The 21,841-nt window shown below is 48.1% G+C and overlaps 1 long non-coding RNA gene across 1 annotated transcript in view; it reads left to right on the top strand.

The window, feature by feature from the left end:
- Positions 1-16,281, top strand: part of LOC142250496 (uncharacterized) — a 31,407-nt gene extending 15,126 nt beyond the window's left edge. Inside the window, exons 2-3 of the long non-coding RNA XR_012725200.1 lie at positions 15,336-15,416; positions 15,536-16,281. This is a non-coding gene — a long non-coding RNA (uncharacterized LOC142250496). The remainder of the gene's footprint in view (positions 1-15,335; positions 15,417-15,535) is intronic.
- Positions 16,282-21,841: the final 5,560 nt, after the last annotated feature.

Raw genomic sequence — 21,841 nt, 5'->3', positions numbered from 1 at the left:
TAACTTTTTGGTTTAAGGGCATAAAAATTAAAAGTTTGAAAATTGCAAAAAAAATCACCACATTTTCAAAATGAATGCAAAAACTATCATCCTAAATTTACCACTAACATGAAGTACAATATGTCACACAAAAAAAAAAGATTCTCATAATCACGTGGATCCGTTGAAGCTCCAGAGGTATTACATCATAAAATGACACTGGTCAGAATTGAAAAAATTGTCCTTGTCAGGAAGGTGAAAACAGGCTGGAGCTGAAGGGGTTAAAGGAAATTGAAGGACTGTGATTTTTTTCCTGTGACACAAATTGTTAAAAGTCTTTAATATGTTTAGTAGGTTTGATTTATTCATGAGTAAGAACATCTAAGCTCGATATGCATAGGTTTTGTCCTACTCCCTTATCTTATGCCTGTCTTTGTGCCAACTTATCTGGAATCGATTAAATAAAAGTATATTTTAGGGAAATTTTGGATTGCGTCGTGGATTTTCCTTTATATTGTGTAGTGAGTTCACACTGTGTTTACACTGCACCTGCGACAAAAGATCGGTATAGACCAGAGGTCTCAAACACGCGGCCCGCAGGCACATACTCCCTTGGCGATCGTGGCCGGTACAGATGCCGCAGCGGTCACTGCTCACTATTTATTTCAGATTAACATTTTACTGCCACTGCACAGTCAAGCTCTCTCTGCACTACTCCAATGGCAGCCGCTGGCCAATCAGAGTCAAGCACCTGATGCAAGTGACGTCACCTGCTTGCATCTGATTGGCTAGCGGCTGCCATTGCAAAAGTACACTGTGCGCGGAGGAGGCAAAATGTTCATCTGACAGCGTCTGCGATTGTCAAGGGGGGCTCGTGCCTGCGGGCTGCATAAAGCAGGGAAGAGGACGCCGAGGGAACAGGTGAGAAGAATGTTTTGCTGTGTGTGTATGTGTGTAGAATGGCACAATAGGGGTTAAGGATGGGACATTGCTAGTGTGTATGTGTATAGAATGGCCCAGTAGGGGACCAGGATGGGACATTGCTAGTGTGTGTGTGTGTAGAATAGCACAATAGGGGTTAAGGATGGGACATTGCTAGTGTGTATGTGTGTGCCTGTAGAATGGCACAATAGGGAACCAGGATGGGACATTGCTAGCGTGTGTGTATAGAATGGCACAGCAAGGGACCAGGATGGGACACTGCTAGTGTGTGTGTGTGTGTGTGTGTGTGTTTGTAGAATGACACATGGCACAATAGGGGACCAGGATGGGACATTGTGTGCAGAACGGCACAATAAGGGACCAGGATGGGACATTGCTACAAGAGGAGGATCAGTAAAAAGGACATTACTACCTACAAGAAGAGGACCTGCATGGACACATTAGTAAAAGGGCACAAGGATGGGCACAATACTACAAGATGAGGTCAAGCAGGAGGAACATTAACTACAGGATAGGCCCTTTACTACAGGATGGGGACAAGGATGGGACACATTAGTTAAAGGGGACAAGGCTGGGGCATGTTACTACAGGATGGGGCACATTAGTAAAAGGGGACAAAGTTGGGCACATTACTACAAGAAGGGGCACATTACTACACAATGGGCACATTACTACTGGATGAGGACAAGTATGGGGCACATTACTACAGGATGTAGACAAGGATGGGGCACATTTGTAAAAGGGAACAAGGATGCCCACATTATTTCAGGATGGGGACATGGATGGAGCACATTTGTAAAAGGGGACAAGAATGGGCACATTACTACAGGATAGGCACATTACTACAGGATGGAAACAAGAATGGGGCACATTAATACAGGATGGGGACATTACTACAGGATGGAGGCAAGGATGGGGCACATTACTACAGGATGGGCATACTACTACAGGATGGGGACAAGGATGGGGCACATTTGTAAAAGGGGCAAGGATGGGCACATTACTACAAGATGGGCACATTACTACAAGATGGGCACATTACTACAGGATGGGAACAAGGATGGGGCACATTACTACAGGGTGGAGACAAGGATGGGTACATTACTACAGAATGGGGACCAGGATAGGAATATTACTTGAAGAGGTGGAACAGGATGGGTACATTACTAAAATATGTTGGCCAAAATTTCTAAATGGTGCTAATTATAAAACTATAATACTTACAAGAAAGGAAAAAATGTAAATAAAAAAGCACAACATTTTTTTACCATCACAAATGTTATATACCATACATATATATATATATATATAGTATATATATATATATATATAGTATATATATATATATATATATATATATATATTTATATATATTTATTTAAAACAAAAAAGTGTCTGTTATAATAAACGAGCAAAAAATGGTCAAAATCAGTGATCCAAAGGTGTAGAGAGAAAAAAATATATGGTACCAATGAAAATTTCACTTTGTCCTGCAATCCATGTGTCGTCCCCCCCAAGTTATTTATTTTTTTTTTTTTATGTGCGGCCCATACACCCAGCCAAGTTTGACAGCCCTGGTCTAGATCATTCAGTGGACATGGGCTGCCATTGTTCTTGGCAGCACAAGTTCTGTTTAGGGCTTGTTCTGACTGAATCAGATCAGAATCACCCATTCTTGTCTATGGGTGCGAGAAAAAAAAAATGGGATACCACAGTAGGGTATCCAATTTTTCTGGATACATTTGATTTCTTTAACACAGAAAACTGTAAATGGTCCTGTAAATGATTAACATCTGCTACTGTAAAATAAACAAACAAAAAAAAAATGGATTGCACATGAACTGGATGAAAATCAGATCGAGTTTCTTTATCTGCATCCGAAACGCTGCATTGTACAGTACAAGCACAGTGAATGGGATTTATATAAATATCATGCCCACTGTGCTTGCTTTTCCTGCAGCGTAAACTGATCTGCGGTGTGGCTTCCCAAGCTGCAGCATGTCAATTTCTTGGTGTGGAGCCACAAAGTGTTCTTCACAGGGAGAACAGAGAAAAATACCTCAGTAGACCGAACTCTGATCGTGGGCACAGGCAGCTGTGGTCCCTGTGGACAGCACTCGTGGTCCCACAGGAGAGGACATGCTGTGACCAGGACATAGCATGTCCGGATCATGGGCACATAGCCTTAAGCGGGCTTTACACGCTGCGACATCATTACCGATATATCGTCGGGGTCACGTCGGTAGTGACGCACATCCGACGCCGGTAGCGACATCGCAGCGTGTGACGCAAATGAGCGACGATCAACGAGCGCAAATACGTGCGATATCGTAGCTCGTTGTCACGTCGCTCATTTCCATAATATCGCTGCAGCGACGGTACGATGTTGTTTGTCGCTCCAGTGGCATCACACATCGCTGTGTGTGACGCTGCTGCAACGACAAACATCTCCTTACCTGCCTCCACCGAAAAAGGAGGAAGGAAGGAGGTGGCCGGGAGGTTCCGGCCGCTCATCTCCTCCCCTCCTTTTCTATTGGGCGGCGGTTCAGTGACGCTGCTGTGACGTCGCTGTGACGCTGAACGAACCGCCCCCTTAGAAAGGAGGCGGCTCGCCGTTCACAGCGATGTCACAGGGCTGGTAAGTAGTGTGACGGGGGGGTGCGATTTTGTGTGCGACGGACACCGATATGCCCGTGTCCCACAAAAGAGGGGGCGGGTACGCACGATAGCGATATCGTCACCGATACCGCTCCCGTGTAAAGCCCGCTTTAGTCATTGCAAATATCATTTTACAGTTCAAAATAAATACTGGTAATGCGTTCATGTCAGTATACTGAGCCATAGATAAATTGATTCTTCTTCTTTTTATCATTAATTACTTTTTGAACAAAGATGTCTAGAAAAAAAAAACAACTCAGATTGGCAACCCTGTGGCAAGTAAAAAAGGTATGCAGTTTTATCCCAATTTTGCACATTTTGTAGAGAACTCAGACTAGGTACATATTACATTTTTGCCTTACGTTTTGCATATACACTAACTGCCTGAAAAGCTCATGGTATACACATTGAGAGCTTTTCCTGGTAAATACATTAAGCAGATGGTAAATCGCAGTGTGAACATAGCCTGATTATTAAGAATAAGGCCTCCTGTACACATCCATGTAAAAAAGCACGTGTTGCTCCGTCCGTTTTGGACATGCGTGTGTCGTGTGTCAACTGTGTGCTGCCATATGTCCATGTAACATCCATGTGACCGCTACAGGAAAAAAAAGATGAAACGGGAATGAATGTTTTTTTATGTGTACAAGATGTGCAAACTCAGAAAAATGATAGATAGATAGATAGAGGGATAGATAGATAGATAGATACATGGATAGATAGATAGATAGATAGATAGATAGATAGATAGATAGAGATAGATAGATAGAGGGATAGATAGATGGATGGATGGATAGATAGATAGAGGGATAGATAGATAGATGGATAGATAGATAGAGGGATAGATAGATGGATAGAAAGAGGGATAGATAGAGGGATAGATAGATGGATAGAAAGAGGGATAGATAGATAGATAGATAGATAGATAGATAGAGGGATATTTAGTAGAGTTAATAAATAATTTAAGGAAAAAAAAGTGGGGTTTCCCCCTAATTTTCATAACCAGTACAGGTACAGCAGCAGCTGCGGGCTGGAACCCTCAGCTGTTTCTTGGCTGGTTTGGAAAAATAGAGGGTATCCCATGTTTTTTTTTAATTTAAAAAAAAATAATTTAAAAAAAGGCATATGGTTCCCTGCATTTTTTTAAAAACCAGCCAAGGGACAGCAGACCCTGGGGGGCTGATATTTTAGGGTGGGAAGGGAAAAAAAGTGACTTGTCTCTGCGTGAGTCGCCCGGACATTCAAGTGTTTCACAGGACAAAAGGCCTGGTGAAAACACTGGGATGTGAAGATCTCTGTTGACTTTAATTAGTATGAGTGTGTTAGTGACATGAAGGTGTGAAGGAGGCATAAGGCTATGTTCATGTCGCGGGCGGAGGGGCCACGCTCGGGTCCGGGGCTTCTGCTGCTGCTCGGTGGCTCGAGCGGTGGGCCGGACCCGGGGACTCGAGCAGCGCTCCTCGTCTACGAGTGAAAAGGGGGTGGTTTGTTTAGGGAGATAGTTCGTGACGCCACCCATGGGTCGTGGTGATAAAGGGCACCACCGCTGCTGGTGACGGGGATCCCGGGAGCGATGGTAGGGAGCAGCTAGGATGTTGTCCCCTCCGTGGGTAGGGGTTGGTGATCCCGGGGCCCGGTGGTGTAACGGGGAGGCTGGATGGCTGGGTTGCAGGGTTGCAGGGGCAGCGCGGCGCGGTGCCGGATGGCACTGGTGTACTCACTCAGGCAGTCAATGACAGAGTCTCTGGTAAACCAAACGGCTGGATGGACGGGTCCCGCAGCCGGCTGCAGTGTTTGTGCTCTCCCCGGATGGCTGATGGTGGCTGTCTTTCCCTGCACCTGGTTAGAGTGTTCTGACTCCTGTGGTTGCCAACCAGTAGTCCGCTCCCCGGCGTATAGGTACCGAAAGAGCCCGTTTTGCCCGCAGGCGCTGGCCCCTGGATCTCTAGCCTATGGCGGTGGCTGTATATCCTCATGGTGTGGACTGTTGCCTTCTGTCGGGTCTTTGTTGTTGGGAAACCCCTGGGGTTCCTGTCACATTCGGATTTGACTATTGTCGGTGGCTCTAAGCCTGGTCGGGGTCCGATGGCCCTGCCTGTGTGCTTAGCTTCACTCCACTCCCCGGTTCGATACCGGCGGGCCACCGCCCGACCCCGGTCCTACGGTTCCGCAGAGGTCCACTAACTCCTGCAGACGGCCACCACCGTCTGCCAACCTTGCTGTTTGTGTCTGGGCCCCGACCCAGACACCGGCAGTTTTCTGACCTTTCACTTTCAACTCTCAAACTAAACTGTCTCTTTTCCCGCCTCCAGACCTGTGAACTCCTCGGTGGGTGGGGCCAACCGCCTGGCTCCGCCCCACCTGGTGTGGACATCAGACCCTGGAGGGAGGCAACAAGGGTTTTTGTCTGACTGGTGTGACTATCCAGGCGAGGGGGTGTGTGTGGTGTTATGTCTGTGACTACCTGGCTAGTCCAGGGCGTCACATTCCCCCTTGGTGAAATGCAGACCGTCCGCGGTTTTATTTTTCTGTAATATAAATTAACATATAAAACATTTAACACAAGCATATTTTTAGTTCTTCCCTTACGGGAGGCATGGCACTTTAACGTTGCAAACATTAATAAACATTTTTAATAATGACGGACGGGTTCATGTTCATCCGCTTCCCCACCCAAGTAACCTAAACCTTGATGCTGCCCCTAAGAATCGGGCAGCACCCCTCTTCCCTAGTCCAGAAGCAGGAACTCGGTTCCAGGTCGCCCAAGCGGGAACGGGTACGGTATCTCGCACCCGGCTGTCACTTCAGGGGACCCCACGTCCAGGGGTACCCCTGACCCCCGGAGGATGGCCACCCGTCCTGGTGTTGGCCGGGCCCCAGCCTACTCCGCTGCGGGCCCTTCCTCCAATCTGCCTCTCCAGAGGCGGCACGGAAAACGGCCCACAAACTATTTACAAAACCACAAGTTCGTGGTTGGCCTGCAAGTTCTCGGCCATGTTCATGAGTAGTTCCTCATGTGGGCGGTGAAAACACATAGAGTCACTACGGGGACAACTTGTTGGCAACGGCCGGTATAATCAACTTGTTGTTAATCAGGTGATGAACTCGGATGATTGGTGTTCATTCATTTAACAGAAACACGGGGCTGGGGGTCCCAACGGGGACAACTGGGTTGCAACGGAGGACCGCTGCCACTGTTTGAGGTCGCCTTCATCGTATGCTTCCTCCGGATCCATCTTGGGACTGTACGGCGGAGGGGGCGACTGGGGCTGCTCGAGATCACTGCGGCTCACCCTTCTTTGAACGTCCAAGGCAAACCAGCCTCTCTCTCCCAGGTGGCAGGTGTAGGTGACCAACTCACCCGCACGTAGGTCACGCTCCGGATGTCCCAGGGGCAGCTGGCTGTGCACATCTCGCCGGGAGAAGAACGCCTCGACCTCCAGGCTTGGCTCATAAATAAACCCCCATCCACGCCGGGGGCAAAACTGCCGGACTTGGCCTTCAAAGGTCGGGCCCCGAGCCTCGGGAGGGGCTTTTCGGAGAGCGTCCTTGGCCTCGATAGTGCGTGCCAACGTAACAGCCTTTTCCTTCTCCCGGGCCTCTATCTCCCGACCCATCGGGTTCGGCTGCCGCTCCCAACATGGCGGCTCCTTTAGCGCGGGGGTCGGGCTCAGCAGGCACCCCCCGATGCGGGCCACGACCGGCACCATCTGGGTTGGGGGCGCACCGCTGTGTCGTGGCCTGCATTGCTGCCCTGTAGCGGCAACCCTCCGCAGCCTCAGCCGAGGCCTGGAGCTTGGGAGCGGTCAGTGTCACCTTTTGGGCCTGAGGCGGGACATCATCTACCTCTGTGCTGGCCGGGCGGACTGCCGGGGCCTCTTTGGGTGCAGCCGCCTCCGAGTCGGATGGCTCCCTTCGGGGAGCAGGCACCTTCCAAGGGAGCGGGGTCGGTGCTGGCCGGGCAAGCTGTTGTTCGCGGGCAGCGCCTGCGGGTGGATCTTCGTGGATGGGAATGATGTAATCTATTACCGGGTTCGGGAGCAACGGGCTGACCGGCGGGGTGGCGACGACCAATGCTGGCAGCGTTAGACTCAGCAGGCTGAGCGAAGGGAGACCGGGCCCCTCAGCCGCAACGACCGGTCCCTCCGGGACTCATGGGCGTGGGTCACTCACCCGCTCCTCCGACTCTGCTTCCGCCTCACGGGCCCGCACGGCCACCATCACTTCCACCATTCCAGCCTCCCATTCTTGTACGAGGAGCTGGAGCCAGGTCTGCAGCCTGCGGCTTAATTGCGCCACCCGGGCTTCCACCCACGCCGCTGTTATGGGCGTGGGCCTGCTGTACGGAACGGACATCCTGCTTGCTCGGCCTCCAGGAACGGGAAGGTTTTAGGGTCCTGGCGTCCCCGCTTCTTATGCCCTCGGTTACATCAGGCAGGCATTCACCCGCCCCCCTTTGGTTCTTTCTAGCACTTCCTCTTTGGGGGCGGGGCTTCACTTTCGCACCTTCCCTGCTCGGCTGCAAGGCTGCAAGGCTGCACTTCAAATTTTTCGGCCGGACGCCGCCGGCGGGAACTGCAAGGCGCACTTCTACCAGTAGGTAGATCGGTTCTATCCTTTTCGTGACGCCAAGTTGTCGCGGGTGGAGGGGCCGCGCTCGCCACGCTCGGGTCCGCCCCACCTGGTGTGGACATCAGACCCTGGAGGGAGGCAACAAGGGTTTTTGTCTGACTGGTATGACTATCCAGGGGAGGGGGTGTGTGTGGTGTTATGTCTGTGACTACCTGGCTAGTCGAGGGCGTCACATTCACACTTGGCTTTTTTGGTGCATTTATTTCCTGACCAAAACCTGATCTTGTGGCAGGAAATCTTCTTTGAGTCAACTGTGTTTTTAGTGCATGTTTTAGTGCCGTTTTTGCTACATTTTTTCTACAAAATGAGTTGTATCAATAAAAAAAGTTGTAAAAACGTTGCAAAGAATTGACATGTTCATTCTTTGAAATCTGTAGCAAAAACGCAGGTATTTGACAAAACAGTCAGGAAAAAATCTGCAGGTGTTTGTGTGTGCATGAGATTTCAGGAATCTCATAGACTTTGCTGGTACTGTAAAAAGCAGCGTTTTATTAGCATGGATTTTCATAAAACCAAGGCAAATCTGCAGCTAACAAATGCAGCAAAGAGCACCAAAAAAGCTCTGTGTGATCGTATCCTGAAGACTGCTTTTATCTGCAGTTACTCTGAAAAACATATTGATCTTCATGCTGTGTGGGCGCAGTGTGTAAGGCCATGTGCGCACGTTGCGTTTTTTTCTGCATTTGGCTGCGTTTACAATTGCACTGTGTCATTGACAAAATGCATGCGTTCTGATTCCCCAGCCAAGTCTATGAGAATCATGCAAAATCTGTGCGCACGATGCTTTTTGCAGCGTTTTGATTGTCAAAAAATGACAAAATCTCTGCGTTTAGAAAAGCAGCATGTCAATTCTTTTGTCCGTTTTGGCAGCGTTCTACACCCATTGAAATCAATGAGTTGTAGAAAAACACTGCCAAAATGTTAAGCAGTGCGCTTGCATTGCATTTTTGTTGCGATCCGCATGTTTTTTTTGACATAACAAAGGCAGTTCTTTCATCTTTCTCTCTCTGTCGATCGGTCTCTCTCTCTGTCTATGTCTCTATCTCTCTTTCTGTCCATGTATGTCTCTCCCTCTCACCCCCTCTCTCATACTCACCGATCTACGATCACCGGTGCGGCGCTGCACGGCGTTCACACTGTGGCGGCTTCTCCTCTTTTGAAAATGCTGGCCGCTCAATAATCCATCTCGTATTCCCTGCTTCCCCGCCCACCGGTGCCTATGAGTGGTTGCAGTCAGACACGCCCCCACACTGAGTGGCAGCTGTCTCACTGCAACCAATCACAGTCGCCGGTGGGCGTGTCTATATCGAGCAGTAAAAAAAAGATAAATAATTAAAAAAAAACGATGTGCGGTCCCCCCCCAATTTGGATACCAGCCAACGTAAAGCCACACGGCTGAAGGCTGGTATTCTCAGGATGGGGAGCCCCACATTATGGGGAGCCCCCCAGCCTAACAATATCAGCCAGCAACCGCCCGGAATTGCCACATTCATTAGATGCGACAGTCCCGGGACTCTACCCGGCTCATCCCGAATTGCCCTGGTGAGGTGGCAAACGGGGTAATAAGGAGTTAATGGCAGCAGCCCATAGCTGCCACTAAGTCCTAGTCTAATCATGGCAGGCGTCTCCCCGAGATACCTTCCATGATTAACCTGTAAGTTAAAGAAAATAAACACACACATCCAAAAAATCCTTTATTTGTAATGAAAGACAAAAAAAACCCCTCTTTCACCACTTTATTAACCCACCAAAAACACATCATGTTATGATTCTTGTTTTCTGTTCATTGGTATGACAAGGGCACCTGGTATAGGACGGAGTTCAGATTGTGCGATCTGAGGTCCTTTTTGTACTATCAGGAATTTGGATTTTTGCAGGGTTTTTCTCTGGCCACCATCAGTCCTTTTCCTGTCCTTTCCTATTTTAGTCAGCGGGGGCCTCACCTTTTGCTAATCCTGTCATCTACCTGTGTATTGTGTTTTCCTATATCACCGCAGTCTTTGAATGTGGGGGGCTTGCTATTCTTGTCTATTTTCTGAGGCAGAGAGTTATTCATCTTTCCTACCTTTAGGATAGCTAGTTCTCCGGCTGGGTTCGCGGTGCACAGGATGTTAGTTCACCCCTCGGCTACTTCTAGTTGTAATGGTTAGTAAGGGGATGGCGGCCAGATTAGTTGCCAATGCTCTTGTCACCTTTTGCCGATGATTTGTGGTGGTCTTCCATGGTTCCGGATCATAACACCGTCGCTCCTGTGAGCTCCATGCAGCAACTGAAGTGAGTCGCGCGATGAGCTGTGCTGTCACTGAGGTTAGGTGGAGGACTGCAGCTGTGGCCGCGAGTAACCTGAGTGAAAGCACAGCTGATCGCGCGGCTCACTGATGTCACTCAGGGGATTTGCGATCACAGGTGAGTCCTTCACGTGTGACCGCAAATCAAGCCGCGGCAAACGCACAAAGCCACGAGATCACAACGATGTCGGGTGAAGTTCATCCGAGTTCATTCTGATTGCGCAGCTCTGTCTCGCAGCCAGCCATGCTCATTTTGAGAGTGCGTTCCCACTCGGTTCTGCTGAAAGTCTATGGGGATGCTGCAGAGCCGAGTGGGACCGCACTGTCAAAAATGTGCGTTCTAGATGCTCTTCCCACTGTGTCTATGGCAGAGCAAGCATCCAGAATGCATGAATTCTCCAGGAATGTGCGCACGTTGCATTCTGCTGAATGCATCTCAGAACGCAGCTTTTTTGGCTGCGTTCAGAGACGCATATGCAGTGACTTACACGCTGCGGAATAGAACGCAACGTGCGCACATAGCCTAAATCCAGACGAAGTGCTGACGTCTGATTTCCACAGATAGCACACATACTCATTATAAGCTATAGAGATGTTCACGTACGTTTGTGAATTAAGTCTTGGATCAAAATTGCACATGGAAGTCTTCCATAAATAAAAAATCCACTGACAGCACACATTGTGTAACCTTTTAGGCAATGTGCGCATGCTGAGTATTTGGATGCAGAAATTTGTGCATCTTTTGGCAGAAAAAAAATGTGCATTTTTTACGCATTTTCAGTGCATTATTTGTTTTTTTGCATGTTTTCTATGTATTACGGAATGGAAAAATGCTGCACAAACGTTGACAGAATTGACATGCTGCACATTTTATTTCTGCACCAAATCTGCAAGGGAAAAAAGCAACATGTGAACTAAACTTCAACATTCTCACGGAATATGCAAATTAGCCATGTGCTGGACTGGAGACCAGGTCAGTGGAGCAGAGGGCGCGGGGTGGGGTTGGGGAGGGGAGATGCACGTGAAAGGATGCACCGGTGAGCAGAAGCACATAAGGGGGCCCAGAGACGCTGGCAGCCCAGGCTCCTCCTCTTTCATTCTCCTACTCACCGAACCCCAGGGTCAGGGGGCGGAGACCACAGCCGTATGTAGAGAAGACAGGCGGGAACAGCAGGAAGGGGACGCCTGAAGCGGGGGTCCATGGTGTCTGCCAGCAACTGCATGGGAGTCGGACGTTCTCTGAGCCGCTGTCAAGCTGACCGCGGCTCTCAGAATCTGCAGCGCTGGCTCCCAGAGATCAGCTGTACTAGCATCTATTAGATGCCGATACGGGTGTGCCGCCCCCGTGCCAGCAGCCGGCGCTGCTCGGGTCCGGACCTTCAGGGGTCGTGGCTCGAGGGTCTCGCGGACATGCCGAATAAATGGGGGGACGTAGATGTAAGGGCTAGGCCATAGTAAGTTCGTGACACCACCCACAGTGTGAGGTGAGGTGGAACACCACTGCTGCTGTTATGGGGCTCCCGGGGGAGATGTGCAGCAAGATGTTAACCCCTCTGTGGGCAGGGATGGTGGCCCCAGGACCCGGTGGCTCGGTGCATGGGATGGCGACCGCAGGGGGTGCTGGAGTACTCACGATTAGTAACACACACAAGTCTCTGGTAAACCAAGATGGTGGTGGCCGGTGCCGCGGCCGGTTGCGTTCGGGATCCCCAATCAGGCTGGTGGTCTCTATCCTTTTCCTGCACATCTTTGTGTAAGGTGGACGTTCCTAGTATGAAACTCAGGAGTCTGCTCCCGGCTGGTTGTGGCCCATGGAGCCGTGCCCGCAGACGCTGGCCCGTGGGATTCTTGGGCCTTGGCGGTGACCTCTTATCCCTAATTGGTGGGCTGTTGTCTTCTATGAGGGACTTTGAGTGGGACAGGACCTCTAGAACTGGCCTCAATCGGTTAATTAACCAGTTCCAGTAGGTTCTGGTGCTAGCTTCAGGGTCCGAGTACCCCTCTTTGTGCACGGTTTCCGGTCGGGTCTCCGGTGTAGGTACCGACGGGCTACAACCCTGTCCCGGTCCTCCTCGGTTCTGCCGAGCCGTCTTCCCGTCTCCTGCTGACGGAGACCACCGTCTGCCTCCTAGCCAGTGGCACCAGGGCTCCTAGCATGGTACCGTTCAACTTGAACTTCACTGCTGGAGCTACACCTAGCCCCAGCCCACACTTCTCTCCAAACTGAACTCTAAGCACTCACTACCTGTTTTGCCGCCCTGGGCTGTCTAGACCCATGGGTGGGCGCGTTCCAACCGCTTGGTCACGCCCACTGGTGTGTCTATCTGTCCCTGAGGGGGGGCGACTAGGGTTTCTGGTCGGCTGTATGTTTCCTAATGAGGGAATGGTGTTATGCAGGGGCCTACCTGTGACTACCTGGTTTTGCCAGGGCGTCACACAAGCCCTGACCCAGTGACGTCAACAGTGATCATGCTGCTGACGTCACTCAGCGCCGCAAAGGCACGAACAGAACTGGTGGAAAGAGCTCCAATGGAGCTGAAGACACCAAAGATTGATTGTAATTAGTGGACAGGGGAGTGGGTGTGTATGTGGAGCACACTGGAGCCATTTGAGAACTCAGAATGGGAAGCAAGGGGGTGATAAGTGCACACACAGTATGGGGACTGAATGGAGGGGGAGTATAGGGAGCCATTGGTTAAATATAAAGATGTAGTATTGGGAGCATGAGGGTAGGATGGGTGTGGATACAGCATAAAAAGTGAGGGGGGATGGGTGCGGACATCGTATGGGAAGTGAGGGGGGTGGGTGCAGACATAGTATGGGAAGGAAGTGAGGGGTAATGGGTGCAGACACAATATGAAATCTGAGGGAAGGATGGGTGCGTACATAGTATGAAAAGTGAGGGGCTATGGGTGCAGACACAGTATGAAAAGTAAGGAGGGATGTTTGCAGACACAGTATGAGAAGTGAGGGGAAGATGGGTGGAGACACAGTATGAGGAGGGGGGATAGGAGCAGACATAGCATTGGGAGAAAGGGGGATGGTTGCAGACAAAGTATGCAGATAGGGGGGGATAGGTGCAGACACAGTATGAGGAGTGAGGGGGATGGTTGCGGACACAGCATAAGAGGGCGGATGGGTGCAGACAGACTATGAGGAGTGAGGGAGATGGGTACGGACACAGTATGAGGAGGGGGATGAATACACACATAGTATGAGAAGCAAGGAGATGATAACTTTGGAGGTCGTTATGAGACTGTATGGGATGAGAAAATGGCACATAGTAAAGACTGGGTAGGGTGGGGGCGGGATGGATGCAGACATGTGTGGGTGGGGGCGGTTTGAAGAAAGGACTTCATTGGGGAATAGTGTGAGGCCACAGCAAGGAGGGGACAGTATGGGAAGAATGGGAGAGTGTGATAAGAGGGAACAGTATACAGACTGCTCATTATAGGAGGATACAAAAACCTGAGCTGAAACAATGTTCAGTAAACATGCAACATTAAGCATGTGAATTGCAGCCTTAAGACTAGAAAAAACCAAGGAGAAAAATTGTATGAAAAATACCCTGAATATAAATAAATAAATTGCAAGTGCTTAATAACAGGGTACTTAGTGTATACATTTTTGCAAAAAGGTAAAAAGCTGTCTCACCTCGTCACGGTGTACCCATCTGAGACAGTCCCTAACCTACTGAAGTTAAAAACATTATCAATACCTGACTTGTGTCATGTCAGAACTCCAATATGGATGGTGGCAAGTGGTTAGCTGTGTCCCAGATAAAATACACAGCAAAGTGAGACGCAATCAGCTGTTCAGTCTCAGTACTAGGAGGGCTGCGCCCCCAACTTGCAACCAAGCAAGAAAACATACAAAAAACACAAAAACCTGAGCTGAAACAATGTTCAGTAAACATGCAACATTAAGCATGTGAATTGCAGCCTTAAGACTAGAAAAAACCAAGGAGAAAAATTGTATGAAAAATACCCTGAATATAAATAAATAAATTGCAAGTGCTTAATAACAGGGTACTTAGTGTATACATTTTTGCAAAAAGGTAAAAAGCTGTCTCACCTCGTCACGGTGTACCCATCTGAGACAGTCCCTAACCTGAGACTGAGACTGAACAGCTGATTGCGTCTCACTTTGCTGTGTATTTTATCTGGGACACAGCTAACCACTTGCCACCATCCATATTGGAGTTCTGACATGACACAAGTCAGGTATTGATAATGTTTTTAACTTCAGTAGGTTAGGGACTGTCTCAGATGGGTACACCGTGACGAGGTGAGACAGCTTTTTACCTTTTTGCAAAAATGTATACACTAAGTACCCTGTTATTAAGCACTTGCAATTTATTTATTTATATTCAGGGTATTTTTCATACAATTTTTCTCCTTGGTTTTTTCTAGTCTTAAGGCTGCAATTCACATGTTTAATTTTGCATGTTTACTGAACATTGTTTCAGCTCAGGTTTTTGTGTTTTTTGTATGTTTTCTTGCTTGGTTGCAAGTTGGGGGCGCAGCCCTCCTAGTACTGAGACTGAACAGCTGATTGCGTCTCACTTTGCTGTGTATTTTATCTGGGACACAGCTAACCACTTGCCACCATCCATATTGGAGTTCTGACATGACACAAGTCAGGTATTGATAATGTTTTTAACTTCAGTAGGTTAGGGACTGTCTCAGATGGGTACACCGTGACGAGGTGAGACAGCTTTTTACCTTTTTGCAAAAATGTATACACTAAGTACCCTGTTATTAAGCACTTGCAATTTATTTATTTATATTCAGGGTATTTTTCATACAATTATTCTCCTTGGTTTTCTCATTTTAGGAGGATGCAGTGTAGAGGACAGAGAGGGCCCAATATGGAAAGGACAGGGCAGTGTGGAAGGAATGTACCATAAGAGGGACTGTAAGTATGCGTTATATTTTTTGCAGGGAACACAGTGAGGAGCAATTTTTTTATTCAGGAGCACAGTGTGGGTGGATATTTTTATTCAGGGACATTATAATGACACTCTTATTTTTCAGGCATTGTGTTGGGATGTGCTACAGAAAAGCGGAGAAGATAGAAGTCTGCAGAAAAGAGCTGTTGCCATGAAAATTCATCATGGCATTTGGACAAGATAAAGAAAAGAAAAAGAACGACTCTTCAGTGACATCATCTATAAGATACCCGGATGTAAATGCTTATTTGTGATACTGTCTAATTCTCACCAGTACTGTGGTTCCTGTATGGTCTGATAAGAACTGATAACTAGAACTCCCAGTATCTTCTTACCATTGTTAAGGAAATACTGGAAGTTCTAGGTTCATGCGATAAATACAGTATATATACAGGGCTGACCTGACATTAAAATTGATGAACCTTGTACCGATTCTTGTGATGTATTTCTGTACTGATGAGGGTTTTGATGCTGTTTCTGTACTGATGGGGGGTTATATGGATGTATTTCTGTACAGCTAGTGGTTCTAATGATGAATTTATCTACTGATGAACATTTTGATGCTTTGTTTCTGTACCTATGGTGGTTCTGTTGATGTATTTCAGTAGCTATTGTGGTTCTGGTGATGTATTTCTGTACTGATAAAGGTTTTCATACAGTGCTTCTGTACTGATGGGGGATCTAGTGATCTATTTCTGTACCTCTGGTGGCTCTCGGTTGATGTATTCCTGTGCTGTTATAAGTCCTGATCCTGTACAAATGTAACATTTCAGAATTTGTAAGATTACATTATACAGGGCTATGTTAATAAAGTATTGTGCCATCTGCCAATTTAAGGGTTACTATGTTTTTTTAATGTTAGAAGCATTAAAGGGGTTGTCCCACATTTGTGATAAGTCTGCAGTCACTCTGTGTGTCACCCTATGTGACACCAGACTTCTAAATTCTAAGGGCTCATGGGCACGTTGCGTAATTACATGCATTTACGCTGTGTATTGCACTGCAGCGTAAATTCATGCGTCCTGCGTCCCCAGCACAATCTGTGTAGATTGTGCATGATACGTGCGCACGCTGCTTTTTTGAACAGAGATTTGGATGCTAAAATTTTGACCCAAATCTGTGCGTTCATAAAAGCAGCATGTCAATTATTCTGTGCGCTTTGGATGCAGCTCCCACTCTGTCTATGGTAGGGGCAGCAGCCATAGAGCATGAAATCGGATTTTTTTCTACTTAAACACTGCATCCATTATGCAGTGTTTCTGCAGCGATTTGAAGTGCACATGTGCTGTCAAATCGCTGCAGAATATTCAGCAAGTACGTGCGAACAAGGCCTTATATGGCGCACAATGCATGCTGTCAGGATTTTCTGGTGAGAGTGGGGGGTCATAAAACTACGTGTATGCTATTATTATTATTATTATTATTTGTATTAGCCGAAACGTTGGGGGGGTTTTGAGGTCCACTATTTTTGCAGTAAATAAAAATAAAAATATGATCCCCTTTTTCATATATTTATCTTCCTGAGTGCTGGAAATATTTTATTCTACTTCGCAGGAGGGAAGACACGTCTAGAACGCAGTGTCATTCGGATAGTAGGTACTGACACTAAGGGGTACTTTGCACGCTGCGACATCGCTAGCCAATTGTAGCCATGCCGAGCGCGATAGTCCCCGACCCCGTCGCAGATGCGATATCTTGTGATAGTTGCCTTGGCGAACATTATCGCTACGGCAGCTTCACACGCACTTACCTGCTCTGCGACGTCGCTCTGGCCGGCGACCCGCCTCCTTCCTAAGGGGGCGGGTCGTGCGGTGTCACAGCGACGTCACATAGCAGGCGGCCAATAGGAGCGGAGGGGCGAAGATGACCGGGCCATAAACATCCCGCCCACCCTCTTCCTTCCACATAGCCGGTGGAGGCAGGTAAGGAGATGTTCCTCGCTCCTGCGGCTTCATACACAGCGATGTGTGCTGCCGCAGGAACGAGGAACAACATCATACCTGTCACAGCAGCGGAATTATGAAAATGACCGACACTACACAGATCACCGATTTACGATGCTTTTGCGATCGTTTATCGGTGCATCTAGGCTTTACACGTTGCGACGTCGTTACTGGTGCCGGATGTGCTTCACTTTCGATTTGACCCCGATGACATCGCAGTAGCGATGTCGCAACGTGCAAAGTACCCCTAAGGGGTAGGAAATATTTGCAATTTTTTCCCTTCTTTTGCATATGACAAAATCACAGATGAAACTCTGATGGAAAAACCTCACAAACTGATGCCAATCTGATCCAAAACACTGATGAATGTTTTTTTTTTAACATTTGTGAAAAAAGCAAACAAATAAGACGATTGAATTAGTCCTTAAACTAATTTAATCTGGAGATTGAAAAATGGCTCCAAGTTTTTCAAACAGAACACTGGTCTAGGTGGAAAAAAAAAATCATAGCTAATGCGGATCTTTTCCACTTTATGGACCAGATTTAGTGCATGTAAATAGCAGCCATCTCCTCTATCTATATCCACAATGTAGACAGGCACACAGGGCCGCACACATATGGATGTGCAGAGAAAGAAAAAGCAAAAAAACAACAGTTGCCATGTAGTCTCCATCTACAGTTACTGGATTCATTGCAAAGATTACACAGGACACTGTATTATCATTTTTATTTTTTTTATTATGGATTAAAAAACATGGATATCAAGCAGACCACTATATGAATATATGGATGAAAAAAAAAGTTATTTTTTTCTGTCTGACAAAACACTCACAATGCTGAAGTTGGTTTCTTATTCGTCCAGTTTCTTATTCGGGGCTGAAGTTGGTTTCTTAGGCTATGTGCGCACTAGAAAAGTGATTTTTCTCAAGAAAATTTCTTGAGAAACTTCTGGGAGTTGAAGATTACCGCACCTGCGGTAAAAAAAACGCACCAAATCCGCAAGAAAAACGCATACGTTTTTGCCACGATTTTGCTGTAGTTTTGCCGCAGTTTTTCCGCAGGTTGGTCCCTGCGGTTTTTTTATGCTGAACAGAAATAAATAATATAGATAATAGATAGATAATCGATAGATAGACAGATAATGGATAGAGGGAAAGATGGATAGATGAATAGATAGATAGATAGATGAGAAAGACCTATATAATGTCCCACCCCCCTGCATATTCTAAGCTGGCACCCTTTAGTGACTTTCATGTGGCACTAAAGGGTGCCTAGCCTTGTATTTAGCCAAAAAATAAATAATTAAAAAAAAAATGACGTGGGGTTCCCCCTATTTTTGTAGCCAGCTAGGGTAAAGCAGACGGCTGCAGCCTGCAAACCACAGCTGGCAGCTTCACCTTGGCTGGTAATCCAAAACAGAGGGCACCCCACGCTGTTATTTTACATTAAGTAAATAATTTAAAACAAAAAACGTGGGGTCCCCCCCCAAATTGGATCACCAGCCAAGGTAAAGTGGACAGCTGGGGTCTGATATTCTCAGACTAGGGAGGTCCACTGTTATTGGGCACTCCCCAGCCTAAAAATAGCAGGCTGCAGCCGCCCCAGAAGTGGTGCATCCATTAGGCGTGCCAATCCTGGCGCTTCGCCCCAACTCATCCCGTTGCCCTGGTGCGGTGGCAAACGAGGTAATATATGGGGTTGATGCCAGATGTGTAATGTCACCTGGCATCAAGCCCTGGGGTTAGTGATGTCACGCGTCTATCAGATACCTGACATCACAAACCCAGTCAGTAAGAAATATAAAATAGACAACAAAAAAAAGTTTTATTTGAAAAAAAACACTCCCAACATTCCCTCTTTCACCAATTTATTGATAAGAACAATCAATTCCACGTCCGGCGTAATCCAATAAGGGGGGGGGGCGTCCCACGGCGATCCATACCATAGTCACTGTCCCAGTCCATGAAGAACAGAATGTTCCCCAATGGCTGGGAGAGCAATGCAGTGACCTGAGCTAACATCAATAGCCCAGGTCACTGCAGGGAATGACGAGCGCTGCTGTCAGGAGGTTAGATGAGATCATTACCTGCTGTGATGATCTCCTGTAGTCCTGCCGTCAGCGCTGTCACTGACTTCTATGCCCGCCGCGTTGTCAGCAGTATCGCGAGAGCCCGTGTCGTCACCGCTAGTGACAGTCTCGGGCCGCCCGCGAGACGGTCATAGACAGCAGTGACCTCGGTGATGTCAGGAGGCAGGAGATCGTCACAGCAGGTAATGATCTCATCTCACCTCCTGACAGCAGCGCTCGGCATCCCCGCGGCTGCACGCACTGCTGTGTGTCAGTGTCTGCCTGCGCTGCAGGGTGACAAGCCGCTGACACTGCGGGCAGACACTGACACACTGCAGGGCGGGCAGACACTGACACTGCTGTGCGTGCAGCGGCGGGGCTGCAGCGGGACACAGACTGCACGGGCACCCGCCGGACGTCACACGGAAGTGCTTCTGTGCGGTATCCAGGGAGTGTGACGTCTGTGTTTACTCTGCTCCGCTTCCTCTTCTGTCATAATGATATCACTCCCTGCAAAACCGCAGGGAGCGATGAGCATTACCGCAGGTAAATCGCGGCTATACCGGGGGTATACCGCACATCATTTGCTACCTGCGGTATACCCCCGGAATTTCGCGATTACATTACAGTGAATGGAGTGAAATTCCGGGGGTATACCGCAGGTACCTGCGGAAAATAATGGACATGCTCATTTTCTCAAGAAAGTTTCTTGAGAAAATTTTCTCAAGAAATTTTCTTGAGAAAGATCCGCAGCGTGCGCACAGCTATTTTTTGTTCCCATAGGTTTTGCTGGGAAATGTCTGCAGAAAGACTTCAAACCTTTCTCAAGAAATTTCCGCAGCAAATCCGCGGGTAAATCTGTGGGTAAAACGGCCTAGTGCGCACATAGCCTTATTCGTCAATTTAGTATTTTCAGTTTTTTACAGGTTTCTCCACAAAAATAACACATCACAATAATATATGTGCCTGCATATAGCACAGTGCAGATCCAGATAGCATTAAGTACCTTTATGTAGTATACAGCCCGCATATAGCACAATGCAGACCCAGATAGCATTAGGCATCGTCATGTAATATACAGCCCCCATAGTTTGTCTGGCCACAGTGATTAATACATACTTTTCCTCATTCCCCCAATGCGACGGTCTCCTCAGCGAGTCCACTGCTGTCGCTCGGGCCTCTCAGCAGGCGCGCAGTGTTGACGTCACCGCGCTCCGCTGCTGAGCTGTCAGAGTTGACTGATACAGTGAGGGAATGATAAGAGAGGGAGCGCACCACTACATCTCATCATTTTTTGCTTTCAATTGTATCGGCAACTGCGATGCCAATACAATTGAAAGTGCGATCCTCAACAGGGGGGAGGCCGGTGACAGCGCGGGCACCGGGCCCCCTGAGTGGCGGTGACTTGTTCTGCCACTGCGAGTTGGCCCTCCCAGTCAGCCCAGTGCCCCGGCATTTGACCAGGTTTGCCGGGTCCTGATCCGGCACTGGTTCTGGGCATCAGAACTGGCATCAAAGTCAACTAACTCCAGTCTTTCTTAAATGAGTAGAATATTGTGAAATTTTTGACTTGTGCAGATTTGTACAAAATTATGATCAGGATTTTGATGCATCAAAGTGAAAGAGAATCCGAAAGGTTTGTATTTATGGTACAGGTAAAATATATCTTTGTACCGTGTTAAGGTCCAGTCTCACTAAGCAACTTACCAGCGATCCCAACAACGATAGGGATCGCTGGTAAGTTGCTAGGAGGTTACTGGTGAGATGTCACACTGCGACGCTCCAGCGATCCCACCAGCAACCTGACCTGGCAGGGATCGCTGGAGCGTCGCTACACGAGTTGCTGGTGAGCTCACCAGCAACCAGTGACCAGCCCCCAGCGCCACGTGGAAGATGCTGCGCTTGGTAACTAAGGTAAATATCGGGTAACCAACCCGATATTTACCTTGGTTACCAGAGCACGGAGCTACACGTGCAGAGAGCAGGGAGCAGCGCACACTGAGCGCTGGCTCCCTGCTCTCCTAGTTACAGCACACATCGGGTTAATTACCCGATGTGTACTGCAGCTAAATGTGCACAGAGCAGGGAGCAGTGCACAATGCTTAGCGCTGGCTCCCTGCTCTCCTAGCTACAGCACACATCGGGTTAATTAACCCGATGTGTCCTGCAGCTACATGTGCACAGAGCAGGAGCCGGCACTGACAGTGAGAGCGGCGGAAGCTGGTAACAAAGGTAAATATCGGGTAACCAAGGACAGGGCTTCTTGGTTACCCGATGTTTACCGTGGTTACCAGCCTCCGCAGAAGCCGGCTCCTGCTGCCTGCACATTAGTTGTTGCTGTCTCGCTGTCACACACAGCGATCTGTGCTTCACAGCGGGA

The sequence above is a fragment of the Anomaloglossus baeobatrachus genome, chromosome 9 (genome assembly GCF_048569485.1).
Source record: "Anomaloglossus baeobatrachus isolate aAnoBae1 chromosome 9, aAnoBae1.hap1, whole genome shotgun sequence".
Lineage (NCBI taxonomy): Eukaryota > Metazoa > Chordata > Amphibia > Anura > Aromobatidae > Anomaloglossus > Anomaloglossus baeobatrachus.
The sequence above is the reverse complement of the archived record's forward strand: the minus strand, read 5'-3'. Positions and strand labels throughout refer to the sequence as shown.